The sequence below is a fragment of the Equus caballus genome, chromosome 18 (genome assembly GCF_041296265.1).
Source record: "Equus caballus isolate H_3958 breed thoroughbred chromosome 18, TB-T2T, whole genome shotgun sequence".
Lineage (NCBI taxonomy): Eukaryota > Metazoa > Chordata > Mammalia > Perissodactyla > Equidae > Equus > Equus caballus.
Genome location: NC_091701.1, coordinates 433,871 through 450,119, shown reverse-complemented (window position 1 = coordinate 450,119; position 16,249 = coordinate 433,871). Strand labels below are relative to the sequence as shown.

At 47.4% G+C, this 16,249-nt stretch overlaps 1 long non-coding RNA gene across 1 annotated transcript in view; it reads left to right on the top strand.

The window, feature by feature from the left end:
* The window catches only part of LOC111768853 (uncharacterized), a 30,228-nt gene that overhangs the window by 8,617 nt on the left and 5,362 nt on the right, over positions 1-16,249 (top strand). Inside the window, exons 4-11 of the long non-coding RNA XR_002801437.2 lie at positions 2,344-2,631; positions 2,747-2,987; positions 6,454-6,617; positions 6,699-6,778; positions 9,375-9,427; positions 10,186-10,273; positions 10,941-13,481; positions 15,267-16,169. This is a non-coding gene — a long non-coding RNA (uncharacterized lncRNA). The remainder of the gene's footprint in view (positions 1-2,343; positions 2,632-2,746; positions 2,988-6,453; positions 6,618-6,698; positions 6,779-9,374; positions 9,428-10,185; positions 10,274-10,940; positions 13,482-15,266; positions 16,170-16,249) is intronic.

Below are 16,249 nucleotides of genomic sequence, written 5' to 3'. Positions count from 1 at the left end.
GGGAATCTCCGTGGGGCCTTAGCTCTCACCAGCATGTGGGCTGGGTTCCCCGAGCGAGCTTCCTGAGAGTGGCTTACCCTCAGAAGTCCCATAACATCATTTCCACTCTATTCTATTGATTGAAACAGACACACGCCTGCCTGGATTCAAGAGGAAGGAACTTAAACCTCACATCTTTACGGGCTGTGTCCAAAAATTTGTGGCCAGTTTTTAAAACCACCATGAATTAGATACCAGAATTGATTTATCCTGTCTATTGTAGATGGATATTTGAGTAGTTTCTACTTTGGAGGAATGATGGAGAATAGTGCTGTAATCATTCTTGCTCCTTTCTCTAGGTTCAGGTATGTTTGCATCTGAGTTGAGTGTATATCTAAGAGCGGAATTGCTAGTCACCTTGTATGTGTATCTCCAGCTCTAATAGATAGATCCCGCCAAGAGTTTTCCAAAGTGGTTGTATGAATTCATACTCCTACCAGCAATGTATAAGCCTTCCAGTTGCTCTGCAGCCTCCCTCCACTTGCTGCCGTCAGCTCAGCATTTAAAAACTGTTTTTAACCGTTGCTGGTTGTGTAGAAGATCTCAGTGTGGTTGAATTGTCATTTCCCTGATAAGCTGTGCTTTGAGCACCTTTGCCTTAGCCATTGGGACACTCTGTGTTGTGAAGTGCCTGTTCAAGTCTTTTGCCTATTTTGAACCAGTTGGGCTGTCTGTCTTTTTTCTTATTGTAATACTGAACCTTTCATATATCCTGAATATGAAGCCTTCATTGAATATTGGAATTGGAACAATCTCTTCCTATCCTGTGGCTTGTCATTTCCCTTGTAATGTGTTTTTTGACAAACTGAAATTTTAAGTTTTAATGAATTCCAGTTTACCGTTCTTTTCTGTTTGGGAGAGTGTTTTTGTGTGTATGTGTGTCTTCTTTAAGAAGTTTTTGCTGCCCTGTGGTCATGAAGATGTTTTCTTATGTTATCTTCTGGAAGCTTTATTATTCTACCTGTCACATTTTGGTCTAAGTGTCCAGGAATTGATTTTGATGTGTTGTGCGGTAGGGGTCAAGGTTTCCTTTTTCACCCATATGCTTATCTCTACGGGTAATAACAGGTAGCACTGGGTCAGGTGGACGCAAGCCTGGGAGTTAGGGGTCCTCAGGCTTAACCTACCTTTAAAGCACCCTCTGAACTTGGGCATGTTATCTTCCCAGTTATCCCTCCTCTCAGACTCCTTCCTTCCTTCCTACTTTTCTTCTTTCCTTCCTTCCATCTATCCATCCAACCATCTGTCCAAATGTTGATCTGTCCAGCCATCCTGCATGTTCACTTGATGGTCCTACTGTCCTTCCATCCTCTTTCCTCCCATCTCTCCAACTTCTCCTCCCTGTCTTTATTCTTCTTGCTTTCCCTTTGACCCACCATTTGCCCATTCTTCCTCTGTCTATCCAGGTATCCTCTCTGTCTGTCCATCCATCTACCTGTCCTCTTTGTTCAGTCTCTCTCTTGTTCACCACACTGCTTCTTTTGGGTTCATCTCATTCACAGGCTTGCCCATCCCCCTACTCGCACAATCACTCCTTCCTTCACTCTCATTTATAGTTCACCTGTGAAATTAACAGACTATTATAACACAAGGTGGGATGTTCTGAGGTGAGGCATCTGGCATAATTTGGAGGGGAAGGGCTTTCTGGAGAAAGCTTACCCAATTAGGCTCTTTAAGAATGAGTGGGAGCTATTTAGGAAAATAGGGTATGGAGTGTGTTCCTGGCAGAGGGAATTCCATGAGCAAAGGCCAGTAGACACAAACACCATAGTGTGTGGGGAGAATTGATAGGAATTTGGTTTGCCTGAAGCACAAAGCCTAACTCAGAGTGAATGGATCAATGATGCTGAAGAGTCAGCAGGAGCCAGATTTGGAAGAGCCTTGAGTGCCAGGTCAAGAAGCTTGAACTTAACACTGAAGGCATTAGGGAGCCATGGGTGGTACTAGAGCAGGAGTGCTCCTAATGAGATTTTCATTTCAGAAAAATTTTTCTAATGTTCAGTGCAGAGAACACCCTTTAGACAGGGCATTCAGTAAGCATGTTAGGGTGTTGGTTCAGGTGAGAAAAGATAAGACCTGAGCTGGGACATGGATGGAGAGAAGGACCATTCTGCAAGTGGAATTGGTGTTACTGGGAGGTGAGAGAGGAGGAGCAGAGCAGATATGCTGTTTTCAACTTGGATGAGCACATTAGTAGGTGGTGGTGCCACTGGGAGAGAAGTCATCACATAATGAATGCAGGACTCTGACCTGGTCGCCGACCAGCTCTCGGTGATGGCCATCTCTCCTCCTCTCTTCTTGCAGCCGTGGGGCACAACCTGAAGACCTTCACACTCAACTTCGCCATTTCCAATCTCCAGTATTCAACAGACATGAGCAAGGTCTCAGTCGCATTCAACTCCAGCGAGAATGTCCAGTAGCACCTGAAGAGACTGGTCCCAACAGCTCCTGGTGGAATGAGTCCCAGCCAGCTGCTCCCCACCCCCTGTTCCTCCTGCTTGTCCTCCTTCTCCTTCCTCCCCAGCTTGGATCCTTGTTCAAGAAGAGCAGCCTGGGCCCCTTCTGCTTGGGTTGCAGACTGATCTCCCTCAGGTAAGACCCTTTTCTGAGCATTTGCCAGTCATGACTACTATCGGTGACTGCCCCATTTTCAGTCTTCCCACTGACTGCCAATTTATTCCTCCCTCCTCCTGGCCCCCATTATCAGAGGATTCAGGACGTCTCTCTAGAGTTACACATCCATCTCTCCCTGGGCCTGAGAAAGATGGGGCAGCCACCAGTGTGGATGCTGTCTGTACCTACCACCCTGACCCTGTGGCTCATGGCAGAGAGTGTGACAGAGATCCCATGTGACAGAGAGCAGCAATACTGGGACCTGAACCAGCTGATGCACCGTGTCACCCAGAGGGGCCTCTACTCCCTGGTCAGGGACAGCCTCTTTGTCAGTGGTGAGTGTTTATGCTGAGTTTGGATTGACAGTGATCATTACTTATACCTGTTCTATTTTATTTCCTCTCTAACAAGTCAGCCCAGGTTCTGGTTGAGGGACACCCTCCTCAAATCTCCACAGGGAGGGTTTCTCCTGTTATTTCAGATATGATTCACATACTGCGTGTTTGCTTTTCTTTCTTAGGGTTTTCTATATGCAATATCAAGTCATCTGCAAAAGGAAATAGTTTTACATCTTCCTTTCCACCTGGATGCCTTTTATTTCTTTTTCTTGCCTAAGTACCCTCATGAGAACCTCTAGTTCAATGTGATAAATATATGCGATGAGGGCAGACATCCTTGTCTTGTCCCTGGTCTTTGGGGAAAATTTTCAGACTTTCACCATCGAGTGTGATGTTAGCTGTGAGTTTTCCAAGGATGCTATTTATTAGATTGATAAAGTTCCCTTCTGTTCCTAATGTGTTGGGTGATTTTTTTTAATCATAAAGGATGTTGTATTTTGTGAAATTCTCTTTTGTATATGTGTATCAAGATCAGGTGGTATTTTTCCTTTATTCTATTAGTATGGTGAATTACATTAATCCGCTTTTCAGATATGAAACCAACCTTTCAGCTAGAGGTGAGAGGCTGACCCTTCTCCAGTCTTTCCTGGGCATGCACACTACCCTGCGCACTTGTGGCCTCCTAGATCCTCACAAATACATTGGAGCTTTTCAAAACCCTCAAAGACATCTCATTCTCCAAATTTTTATTTTATTTTCAGTTTTTGACTCACCTCTCAACTGCCTCAACTGGTATGGCTCACCCAGGCAGCTGCAATGTAAAACAATTACTGTTGATTGTTCTGGCAAGTACCCTAGGGAAAGACTTTCCTCACTGAGTAAGCTCTGAGTTAAATCAAGACAAGCCCTGACAAATGGGACATTTTCAAGAAGCTACCAGGAAGGTCAGATGGTGACAATTCAGTGGAGATGGGTCTTTTGGGAACTCCAAAGCCATTATGGCTGCTAGGCTGCTGGTTTTCACAGATGCCATGGTTCTGAGACTGGTGGTTTTCAAAGTTGCTGAGGGTATTGTGAGAGCAGGATGGGACTCCTGAAAAAATTTATTTTGACTGTTTTTACCAGTGTTCTCATTGTTTGTATGGATTTTCAGAAGTCCTTACTCCAGCATTTCAGAAATGTTCTCCCTGTGGCTATTATGTATAAATTAATTATGTTAAATTAAATGACATGAGAGATTTAGCTCCTCATTCACACACGTTAGCCACATTTTTTTTTTTCTAAAGATTGGCACCTGGACTAACAACTGTTGCCAATCTTTTTTTTTTTTTCTGCTTTATCTCCCCAAACCACCCCCTGTACACAGTTGTATGTCTTAGTTTCAGGTCCTTCTAGTTGTGGGATGTGGGATGCCGCCTCAACGTGGCCTGACAAGCGGTGCCATGTCCGCGCCCAGGATCTGAACCCTGGGCCGCTGCGGTGGAGCGCCCGTACTTAACCACTCGGCCACGGAGCCAGCCCCTTTTAGCCACATTTTAAGTGCTCAAAAACCACATTGGGCTAATAATGACTTTATTGGATAGTGCAGAAACAAATGTTTACATTCTTGCAGAAAGTTCTCTTGAACAGGCTCCAGAAGTAGGGCATCTAGAACCAGGGTAGACTTCCAGACACCCTTGTTCATCCCTTGTGCCCTTCCAGGTCTGTCCCCTGCAATAACCACACTAGGGTGGCCTCCCCGTGTAATTTCTCACCATCGGCACAGAGGCTACATAGAGTTGCCATCTGTGAGGAATTCCTGCAGCTGACCCAGAATGGTACCCAGCATAGCTTTGCCCTGGACAAGAACAGTGTCCCTGTGGATGGTAAAGCTCCCTGGTCAATGGGGTGGAGTGGGGTTTCCAATTTCCACATCTGGGGTCTTTCCTGGGAATCTGGAGGCCTGGGGATGGGACAGAATTCAACTTTCTCAGGCTGGCAGGAGGTGGCATAGTCCCCCAGGCTTTGCCCATCATTGAGGGAGAGAAAAGGACTCCCAGTGGGATATAGCAGGCACTTGCCTTCTCCCAGAGAGCTCTGTGATCTCAGGCCAGTCGCCTCCCCTCTCTGGACACCTGCTTCATTATCTCTGCATTGAAAGCGCTTGGCCAGATGGTCAGTGAGGACCTCCAGCTGTGTGTGAACCCACGTTGGCAGGTGTGGTGGGATGGGCCTGTTTTCTGATCCACAGGCTGTATAAAAATAGGAATGGGTCTGACTTGACCCACAGGCTGTAGTTTGCCAAGTCATGCTCTAGATCAGCACGATGCACTAGAACTTCCTGTAATGATGGAAATGTTCTATATCTGAGCTATCCAGTGCATACACACATGTGGCTATAGAATACTTGAAGGATGGAATTGTGACTGGTTTTTATGGTTACTGATTTTTAATGTTACTGAGGTACCAGATCTTTAATATTATTTCATTAAAATTAATTTTAATTTAAAAAGGCACTCGCTGTTCCATATTGGACAACACATCTCTATGCAGTTGCCTGGAGAGAGGTTGCACAAGTAGGGGGACCTACAACCCTCCCTTGGTACACAGTGAGTGCTCTGTGTCCCTACCCCTTGGAGTTGATGGTGTAGTTGGCAGTAACAAGAACAGGCAATTAAAAATTATAAATTATTTGATGCAAACCAGTCCATACTTGGGAGTGTTAATCAGAAAAGGCTTCCTGAAGGAAATTCCATTGTAGGTGAATCCTGTAATATGAATATAAAACAACTTGGTAAAGGAGAGGGGGATAAGTGTGTCTCCAGGCTGAGAAGAAATTGTTTGGGAATTTACAAATTTAGAGAGATCGCATCGGCTTGCCAACTGGTGACCCATGCTCCCCCCACCATCATAAGATGGTCCGGCCCAATTTCAGTCCTCTGTGCCCAGAGGTATAAATTTGATTTAATTTGTTACACTATTGTAGTGTGATAGTGGCCTTGGATTACGTAGCAAAGCGTCCTAATTATTCAGAGATGCAAACTGAAATGAGGTAAAACATCAGAATGTCTACTCAACTTTAATATTTCAGTGAGGGGCCATCCCCATGGCCAAGTGGTTAAGTTTGTGCATAGCAGCCCAGGGTTCACTGGTTCAGATCCTGGGCACAGACCTACACACCACTCATCAAGCCATGCTGTGGCAGCCTCCCCCCTAGAAGAGCTAGAATGACCTACAACTAAGATAAACAAGTATGTACTAGGGCTTTGGGGAGAAAAAAATATTTCAGTGAAAATATGGGAGAAAGCAGGGATGGCAAGTGTGAGTAATTTACACATTGGATTAAACATTGTTTTAACTGAAGTTTACATTGTTAAATCTAGGGGATGGATGTTTCCAATATTGTTCTACTTTTCTGTGTGTTTGAAAAGCTTTATTTAAAAAAGTAAAACATATGTGTATTTTCCACTTTATTCACTTCCAGGGTACTCTGCCAACAGAAATGGTGCCTTGACTGAGAATTCTGGTAAGCCTCAAGGAAGCCCCAGCCTGCACTCGGGAGGGAATATCTCGATGCTCTGCCCCATCAAAGATAACCACGCACACAGGGTCTTAGGTGATGATGAAAACTGGCCAACCCATGTCAAGGTGTGTTGAGCACAGTGGGGGGACAGCAGGAACCCTGGGGGAATGACAGGAGGTGGCTCAGCCCAGCACTTGTCTCCCCAGACCTCCCCTTCTGGGCGATCATCCTCATCTGCTTGGTGGGGCTCATGGTGCCCATCACATGCCTGATCTGCTGTCTCCTGGTAAGCAAGGAAGTGCCACTTGTTTTCTTTCTATTGGGTTGTAAGAGCTCTTTAGATATTATAAATATGTGTGCTTTGCTAGGGATATGTTTTGCAAAAATTGTCTCCTATTGGCCACTTGGTGTTCATTTAGAGCTTTAGAGCTTGAATCAGTAGTGACATTATCATCTGCCCAACTCTGAGTGACTCACTCCCCTGTCCCAGACATTTCCATCAACCCAAAGGATCGTGTTCAAAAATAAATAATTCAGAAACATATTAACCCACCACAAATTCTTGATGACCAATTTTTACTCAAACACTCGTACAATAGATACCGGTTCCTCAAGATCAGAAGTGATGCCACATCACCATGTCCTCAGCTTAATTTCTCTTCTCTTATTCCCATCGTTCCTGGATTTCTTAGCCTATGATCTCAGTAATTCCTTCGGAATCATTCAAAATTTCTTACCACTCATCATATCTGCCTTGTAAAACTTAAACCCCAGAAGATCATGATCATCTGCCATGACTTAGCTGCTGCTGGTCTTAGGATTTTATGACGCAACATGCTATTTTGTTACCATTGTAAATCCAAAATCAGCTGAATCAACTGAGAAGCATCCCTAATGCCTGGAAATTCTACTTTCTTTTCATGTGTTGGCATATTTACTTCTTGATTTTCCACAAAGCTTGTTTTAAATACTCCCCACATTTCTTTTTCCTTCATACATATTCAAGGTCCCTTAACTTGCCTGATATTTCATAGAGAAGTCACTGTCTCTACTCCTTCCCCTTAGCCATGAGCCATTGAGAAAAGGTCATCTACGTTATGTGTCTGTGACCTCACCTCCAACTACCTCCTCAGAAAACCTCACGCTCCATCTGCCCTCACCATTCTATGTGTGCTTCCCTTGTGAGGCCACAGTGATTCCTTTCTTACTAGACCCACTAGGGACTTTTCATCATTCATCTGACATGACTATTCAATGGAAAACTTTTATATGTTGGGAGCTCCTTAGATATGCGAATCTCATGTTACAACAGTGACCACTATAGTATCTCAATGTAGAAGCTGCATATGTGAAAAAATTCAATGTACAAATGGAGACTGTGCTATAAATGAATTTGTAGATCCCAGTAAAAGAAAAAAAGAACATAAACTATTTCATTATTAATTTTTATATAGATTGCATGCACTAATGATAGTATCTTGGTTATAATGTGTTAAAATATACTATTAAAATTAGTTTCACCTGTTTATTTTTACTTTTTTTAAATGTGGCTACTAAGAAAATTTTAAATTCCATAAGATAGAGTGCTAAATTCTACTGTTGGACAGTACTGGTCAAGCCATGAAAATAAAGCCCAGAGAAAGTGGTGAGGGACAATTTTTCCCACGGAAAGGAGTCTGTCTACCCACATGGCAAGATGCAGAAAACACTGTCATGCACACACACAGACACACACACATATACTTACAAAACAAAACAAACATCGTCCTAGAGTTCCATCACTACTTCTCAAGTGGCAAGAGGATTGCACTCCTACATAGTCTTAAGTGGACTAACCTCAGGAAAGAAGTCAGAAGTCAAGATAATTTACCAATCAGGAAGATCTAAAACTGGAGACTCAAGGTCAAGATATTTTGTGAGTTTCCCATTGACGCATTCTGTTAGTAATTCAACACATTAGGAAGACTTTTCCAAGGAGGGTTGTTTTAAAACTCACCTTTCCTTTAGTTTGTAAAAATATACAAGATATGTAAAGAATAATTACTCTAGCCCATCAATGAAAAGGAGATGATAGAACATGAATATCACTGTCATGAATCACTCTTGGATTGGTGAGCCAGTCGGGGAATAGATGACATTGGATTAATTTGGACCTCATTAGGCCTATTCTGACTTCATGACCATCATATTGATTGTCTCATGCTAGGACCTATGAAACTTGCTGGCCCCACCACTATTTAACCACCAAGCTCCACCAAGCAGGCCAGTCCTTTCCGACAAATCCTCGGACTCCACCCCTCTGCCAACACCTGGAGCATTTCCCCCAAATCCCACTCCTTCACAGCGCTCTTCCACCTGCCACCGGCCAGGGAACATTTCCTCCAAGGCTCACACAGTGTGGGCCCAGTCCTGGGCAAGACACTTCTCCCTAAGTGAAGAAAAGGATCAGAGTGCAGCCCCTGTAGGCTGCAGCCGTTAGGACAAGGACTGGCATTTGTGACAGAGAGAAGAGAACCTTTAGTGGGTGTGGGTACCAGTGTTCCAGAAGCCCCAGAGATTCCTGGATAGAACCAAAGAAGACAACGCAGGACAGAGCAGGTATTGTTGGGTGTGATTCTGCTTGGGAATGCCCATAGGAAGACATATGTGACATTGATAATGCACTCAACAGTGCTGTTCATTCATCGATTCATCTTACCTCATGGAGTGCTTTCTATATTCATTCCGGCACCAGCCTCACCCTCTGGAGCTTACAGACAATGTCAGAAGAATTTTTAAATTTTATTTACAATATATAGTTACAGTGCTTGTGATGTGCGAGGTGTTCCAAGCATTTTCCAAACATTAACTCCTTTAATACTCTCCGTGTTCTTACAAATTAGGTACATTTGTCATTCTTGCCAACAACAGATGAAGAAACTGAGGCACCGATGAGGTAAGTACTTTGCCCTCTACCAATAAATATCTAGGAAGTGACTGAGCTGGAATTTGAACATAAGATGTTGCTCCATATTCTCTGCTCTTAACCATGATGTTTACCCTCTAAGACTTCACACCACGAAGACACTGGACCAGCTTATCCATTTTCTTGTTACATCAAGTAGCCCCATTCTTGGATCTGTGTCTGAGAAAGATACTATTTGCATCGAAACTGTTGCACATACACACCCAAGTGACTTCTAGCAGTATCCTCTGTCCTCGAAAATTCATAGAGAACATTTCAAAACCTTTCTTGCCCAGGCTGGGAGGCCTTCTAGGGAATCCCACTGTTCCTCTAAGAAGCCAAGGGCAGGCTGGGAGTTGGGTCTCAGGGGAAAGGCAGCCTCAGGAGTTACCATGGAATTACAAAATTGATGGGATGGTCTCAGCAGTAACTGAATTCAGGATCTGGTAGTGTTTCAGGCTGGGTGGCAATTTTCTGGCTGTGGGTATAGGGGCTGGTGCTGCATTACAAGGAGAGGGGATGGCTCTCTGTGTTCTTGGGGAAACCAGGACCCATGAAAGAGCGAGAATGAGAGTTTCTTTTCACAATGGACTTGTGATGGCAAAGATTCAGCCCAGAAGAGACAGTTATGTGCCTGGGGTAGCCAAAAGAAGCTGCATTTGCTTCCACCAAAGCAGAAAGCCCTTCTTCACGGACTCACTTTATCCAAATGAGACCAAGAAGGAGGAAATAATGTGATGCTCTTGCAGGTGTGAGATCCCTGACAGTGGAGACTGTGCCTGGGAAGTTCTGAAAGGCCTCACAGAGATGCCATTTGCTGCAAGCAGAATGATAAGTGTAAGCCATGCCTGCCTATGTCTGGGAAGAGTTAGTGTGTCAGGGAGAAGGCACCACTGGTGCAGACTCAGGAAGAAGTAAGTTTGACTAGAGAAGGTCAGAAGGTGGCAGTGTGGCTGGAAGGAGCCTGAGAAGAGAGAGGAGGGGAGATGGGGACAGGCAGGGCTGGATCATGGGACTCGGTAGACTGATAGTTTCTGTTCCTCTCTGATGACATTGCTCCAAGACCTTGCACCTAGAGAGTAAAAATACTTAACATCTCACAAATTCCGTGGGCCAGGAATGAGGCACGGCTTAGCTGGGTGCCTCTGCCTCAAGGTCTCTCTGAAGCAGGGCCTGCATTTCTATTGAGGCTTGACTCGGGGAGGATTTGCTCCCAAGTTCACTCACACACATGTCGTCAGGATTCATTTGGACTGAAAGTCTGAGTTCCTATCTGTTTGTTGGCTGGGCATGGCCTCCGTTCTCTCCTATGGAGCCTCTACATAGGGCAACTGAAACATGGGCACTTGCTCCCCCAGTTGCAGAGATAGGAGAGAGAGATGGAAACAGGAGGAGGGAGAGAGGGAGGGAACTCAAGAAAATGAATAAGAGGGAAGGCATGGGCTTTTTTTTATTGAGCCTTGGATGTGACATCCCTTTCCCTTGGCTGTATTCTGTTTTTCAGAAGCCAGTTACTAACCACTTAGAGGTTGCACAAGGATGTGCACTAGAAGACAGCAAGCCCGTTGTGGAGGCTGCCCGCCACATAGGCCAACATGAGGCACTTTGGTCTGATTCTAAGTCAAAAGGAGACCATGGAAGTTTTAATGCCAGTGAATGACAATATCTGACTTTCCTCTAATTTCGGCCCTTTAAAGGTACAGACCTAAAAACAAGGCCAAGAGGGGCAGTGACTTTCCCAAGATCACAGAGCTGGAACCCAGGCCTGCTTTGAGAGGTATTCCACGCTACATCCCACCCCTTCTTGTCATTCTTTCATCTCTAAGTTTGTGCATCAGACCCATGTGACACCAGCCTGCAGGTGTTATCGGTATTATCTCTTAGACACCTGACAATGTCCCTGGGAAGCTATTTCTAACATCGTCCCCATTGTGCAGGTTGAGAGATTGAGGAGGCCCTGAGAGGCACAATGATGTTTTCAGGACACAGACTTGGTTGGAAAAAAGAGATCTGGACTCAGCTGTGTGTCCTCCAGCTGGAACCCTGGTTCCATTCTCAAGGTCCTGTGTGGGGCGCTGTGCTGGATATTTGCCTACTGCTATGGAGATGACATGGGCAAGGAGGGTGAGAGTCAAGAGCCGAGAGGGGGTTTTGGGTGGGTGTGATTGATGAAAGGGGACCAGGTAATGGAGCCTTGGAGAAGTGTTCACCTCCTTGGTGACAGGCCCCAACAGAACTTAGCACTCTGGACTCCAGGCACCCACATTAGACATAGCTTCCTATTGAGCTCACTTGAGTGGAGACACTCAACACAACAGGATGTTCTTGTCTTGTATCCCAACTCGTGGAGGCTCTGGCTTCTGGAAAGCCGAGAATTAATGAGAGTCTTTTCAGTCACTGTAGACATTGGCTCAGCCCTCACCTGCAACACCTCTGGCTGTTTGGCAGGAGGAGCCCTCAGGTAACACAGGACAGGCCACTCCAGGTCAGGCCACAGCTGGATCCCACCTGGAGACCCCCACAAACCTTGACCCTCATTTTATGTCAGGGGAGTAGAGTGAGGGACGGTGGGGCTGAGCAGGGACCCACCCTGGGCAGGAGCAGGTTGCTGGGCGTTGGAAGCCTGGCAGTGTCATGTTCCTAGCCCAGGTTGTGGCTGCCAGGATGGGAAGGTGAGTGCTGGGGACCAAGCTCCTCTACCCGTATGTTAATCCTGAGCTCTCTGGGTGTCATCTCATTCCCTCTCTGGCTGGAGGTCTACGTAGATGCCCCTCTGTACCTGATCTGTTGTGGGAGTTTCCCCCTGTGGCCAAGTCGAGGCAGGCCCCTGAGACCTCCTGGCCCGGCTCTTGGGCACTGTCTTTGCAAAGCTGCACATGGGAGATGGTCAAGGACCTGGCAGATGACTTCGGCTACTTCCTCTCCCCGGAGAGGGGGCAGGTGCACCATGCCACCAAGAATGACCAGGGCTGGTCTGAGGTGAGAGTGGGCACAGATGGGTCTCCCTATCCAGGACCCTGAGATGACCAGGGCTGGCTCAGAATCCAGAGTCAAACTGAGATTTCCCCGGGTACCTAACAGGGCTGTCCCACCTGAGTGTCCCATGTTCCCATTCCCAAAGGAATCTGGACTTCCGCTCCTCCCCACCAGCTGCCTAGGAGGGTGGGAAGTCCCTCTTTGCACATTCCTAGGAAGATTAGCAGAAACATTAGCCTGGTTTTCACTTCCCACTAGGATGTGAGTATCTTTGAATTTTGCCTTTTTCTGAACCTGGGACCCCCATAATGAGGGTCTCAAAACTCCCTTTAATGTAAGAGAAAGAACCATCAGTGTCTTTTTGAAGTCAACAGGATTCTCACAGGGTATGTCTGCCCTCTACATTGTCTCCAAACTAGGGAGGGGTGGGCCTCCCACAGAACATTTCCCTCCAGGGCGAGGGCAAATGAAGCCTCGGGCAGTTTAGAGGGATGGTCTGTCAGCCTTCATTTGGGGCAGTTCTCAGTTCTGACCCACAGGACCTTGAGAAGCCCCTTGGCATGCCTAAGCCTCTGTTCTCATCTCTATAGAGGGGGTGTCTGTTGAGGATTCACTGGGCTGGTGATCATCATACAGGGAGGTCTGTTGTTCCTCAGTGAACAAATGGCCTTGAGGGAGCTCACTGGAGAATCCTTCCCCGCCAAACTCAGATTGTACTTTGAAAGCCCACAACCTTGTTCAGTGTGGGAGCTCCTGTCCCTCCTATAGCACACGTCCCTGAGGGGCTGGGTGTTCCTGGGTGAGATGCAGACCTCCATTCTCCCGGTGGTTCATGGTGGTGCCACTGACTCTATGTCCCTCCTTGTCCCACACAATGTGAAGATGAGACCACTGTGTGTCTAAATGAGGCTTGCAGAATGGGCACCCTCCAGGCAGGTGTGATGGAGAAGCTGACAGAGTCCATGGTCCCAGCCTTCCCGGGTAGACTCATCTGCAATGTCACCACCTTTGTGTGCAACTACTCAGCCTTCAACACTTCCCACCAGGTCCTGGACCAACTGTTTACCAGGTGACTGCCCGCCTCCTCCTCAGCACAGTGGTGACTCTGCCCATTGCCAGCTGTGTGTCTCGGGAACGTCACCACATCTCTCTGAGCCTCAGTTTGCTCCTCTGAAAAGTGGAGTTGGGGAGGATGAACTTCCTAGGGTTCTCCCAGGGATGAATGGGCTCAGCCATCCAGGTGCTTCCCTGGTGGCTGGCTCTGCAGAGAGGGCCATGGGCCATGCTATGGCTGTTCTTGGTGAGCATTTCTCTGTCCTCCATGAAAAGTAGTCTTCCTCTCCCTTCACTGGCTTGTGGCTTTTTGAGTTTGGAAAACTACCTATAGAGCACCCTGTCAAGGAGTTTGAGATTCCATCCAGCTGGTCTTAGTGCTTGTCCTTGGTATAGCCAATTAGGGATCTCTGGGGCCACAGAGGGGCCCCAGACCCACTCAGATACCTGGGGTGGTTCTGGTTGGAGTTCATTCAGCAATTAAGTGCCTACTCCACTCAGGACTTTTGAAGACACTTAGCATAACTCAATGAATGAAGCAGACACCATCCCTGGTCCTCAATTCTACTCTGAGAGTCAGGCAGTCACACTCGAAATCATTCACAGGTACTGTCCATTATACAAACCGTGTGATGCCCTTGTATCTTCTTAGACATATGGAGGCATCTTCCCACATTGTGAGTGGGATGATGGACCACAAGACCACCTGAAAAAGTGAGTGGTCTTTGGGTGAAGAAGGAGGGCCTCCTGTCTCTAGAGAACATGTTTGAGGGAGAGTATGGGGCTGTGGCTTTGGCAGGCCTAGCAGAACCCTGCATCTCACTCATCTTTTGATTCTTATGGGAGGGCTGAGTTCTGGCGGCTTCCACTCCAGGAGGACAGGAGTCAAAGAGAGCTGTGGATGGGTCTCAGGCCCCCTGGGAACCAGAAGGGAAGCTGGGCTTAGTTGTTCCCTAGAGACCCATCCCCACCAGAGTCTCATCTCACTCTGCCTCCCTTTCTCCACATCCACCCCTTTTGGCCACCACCACCAGGTCCAGAGCAGGAGGTGCATGATAAAGTTGCTCACAAATCTGCCTGAGTCTTCAGTCTAGTGGCCCTTGTGCATGGAGGGCTGGGGTGGGCTGTATCCAGGCCCTTTGGGAGAAGAGTGTCAGTGGGAACAAGAGACTCCCACAGACTCTGTGTTCAACCTGCTGGATGAGCAGGCCTGCCACTGCCAGGACAGCCACACAGGGTTCAGGGCTGGGATGGGGCCCTCCTCTGGAGGAGAAGGGGCAGGTACAGGGGTCCAGATCCAAACAAGGGTGCTTCAGGAGGGCAGTGTGGAAAGAAAGGCCAGGTCTCTGACTCTGCTGCCCATCTGCTGCCCCTCAGTGCTATCTCTTTTATGGTGGGAAGCTGGCTGGACCAAGGGCAGGATTTCTGGGAGCGCCTGCACTTTCCCTGTTTGACAGTGAAGCTGGCCATTGTTCATGTCAGCTTGGGTGGCTGAAGGGAAATGGAGGTACTGTGGACAATCAGACTGGAGCAGCTTCAGTGCAGATGTGACTCAGCATGTCCCCTGCAGGCAGTGCACGCGCCAACCATGTATGTAAACACCTTACGTAACCTGCATAATGTAAACATTGTGTGTCATCTGCTGGCTGTATGCCACTTTTGTCTAGTATTCATTTAAAAGTGGCCACAAGGGGAGCTGCTGTGCTCCCACCATCTGTGGGCCAGAGTAAATAAAGAGTATGTTTCCCTTGCCGTTGGCTGCTCTCACCTTTTTTCTTTTCTGTTCTTTTTTTTTTTTTAGTTTTGAGGAAGATTAACCCTGAGCTAACATCTGCTGCCAATCCTCCTCTTTCTGCTGAGGAAGACTGGCCCTGAGCTAACTTCTGTGCCCATCTTCCTCTACTTTATATGTGGGACACCTACCACAGCATGGCTTGCCAAGCGGTACCGTGGCTGCACCCAGGATCTGAACTGGTGAACCCTGGGCCGTGGAAGCGGAACGTGCACACTTAACCACTGTGCCACTGTGCCAGCACCTTGCACCTTTTTCAATTCCCCAAGCCCCATAGTCCAGTCCTCGGCTGTTTTTCTCCTGCTTACAATTGACCTAGTCAGACAGATTCTGGGGTGAGTGGACCTATGGCTCCTAAGGCTGACGGGACGGACATGTGGCCACCCACTAGTATGTGGTTCCTGGTGGTGGAGGTCCTGTTGAATTGGGCTCCTGCAGAAGGATGGGAGTCTGTGGATGGTACCCCAGTCAGCACTGAGACGGCTCTGCATAGCCTAGGGGAGCAGGTCCCAGAGAAGGCCCAGCCTGCCATGGGGCCGGCTGGCTGTTTTTGACAGCGTTATGCCGCAACATGGATTCTGCCCTGCAGTATGCAACCTGCATACAGGAACTCCAAGCCAAGGAGCATGCCTTGGAGGTGCAGGTGTGGCAGTCGGAACTGGAGCTGGAAATGGTGCCTCGCAGTGAGACAGCGGAGGACATTGAGGTTGGGGACTGCAGAGGATGAGGACGTGGAGGAAACATGCCCTCTCCATGCTTGGCCAGTAATCCAGCAAAAGGTAAAGCATGAGCAGCCCTTGGGTCTAGGAGGTGTCGCCCAAGGAGCCTCGATCGTGACAGAGTTCATGGCATAGTCCCCTTATACGCCAATGGAACTGTGGGACCTGTGTAAGCAGTGCAGGCAACAGCCAGGTGAGCCCAGACTGGCCTGGCTCCTGTGGCTATGGGATGAGGGGGCGGATAGTATAATCTGTACTTCTGACGAGATGGAG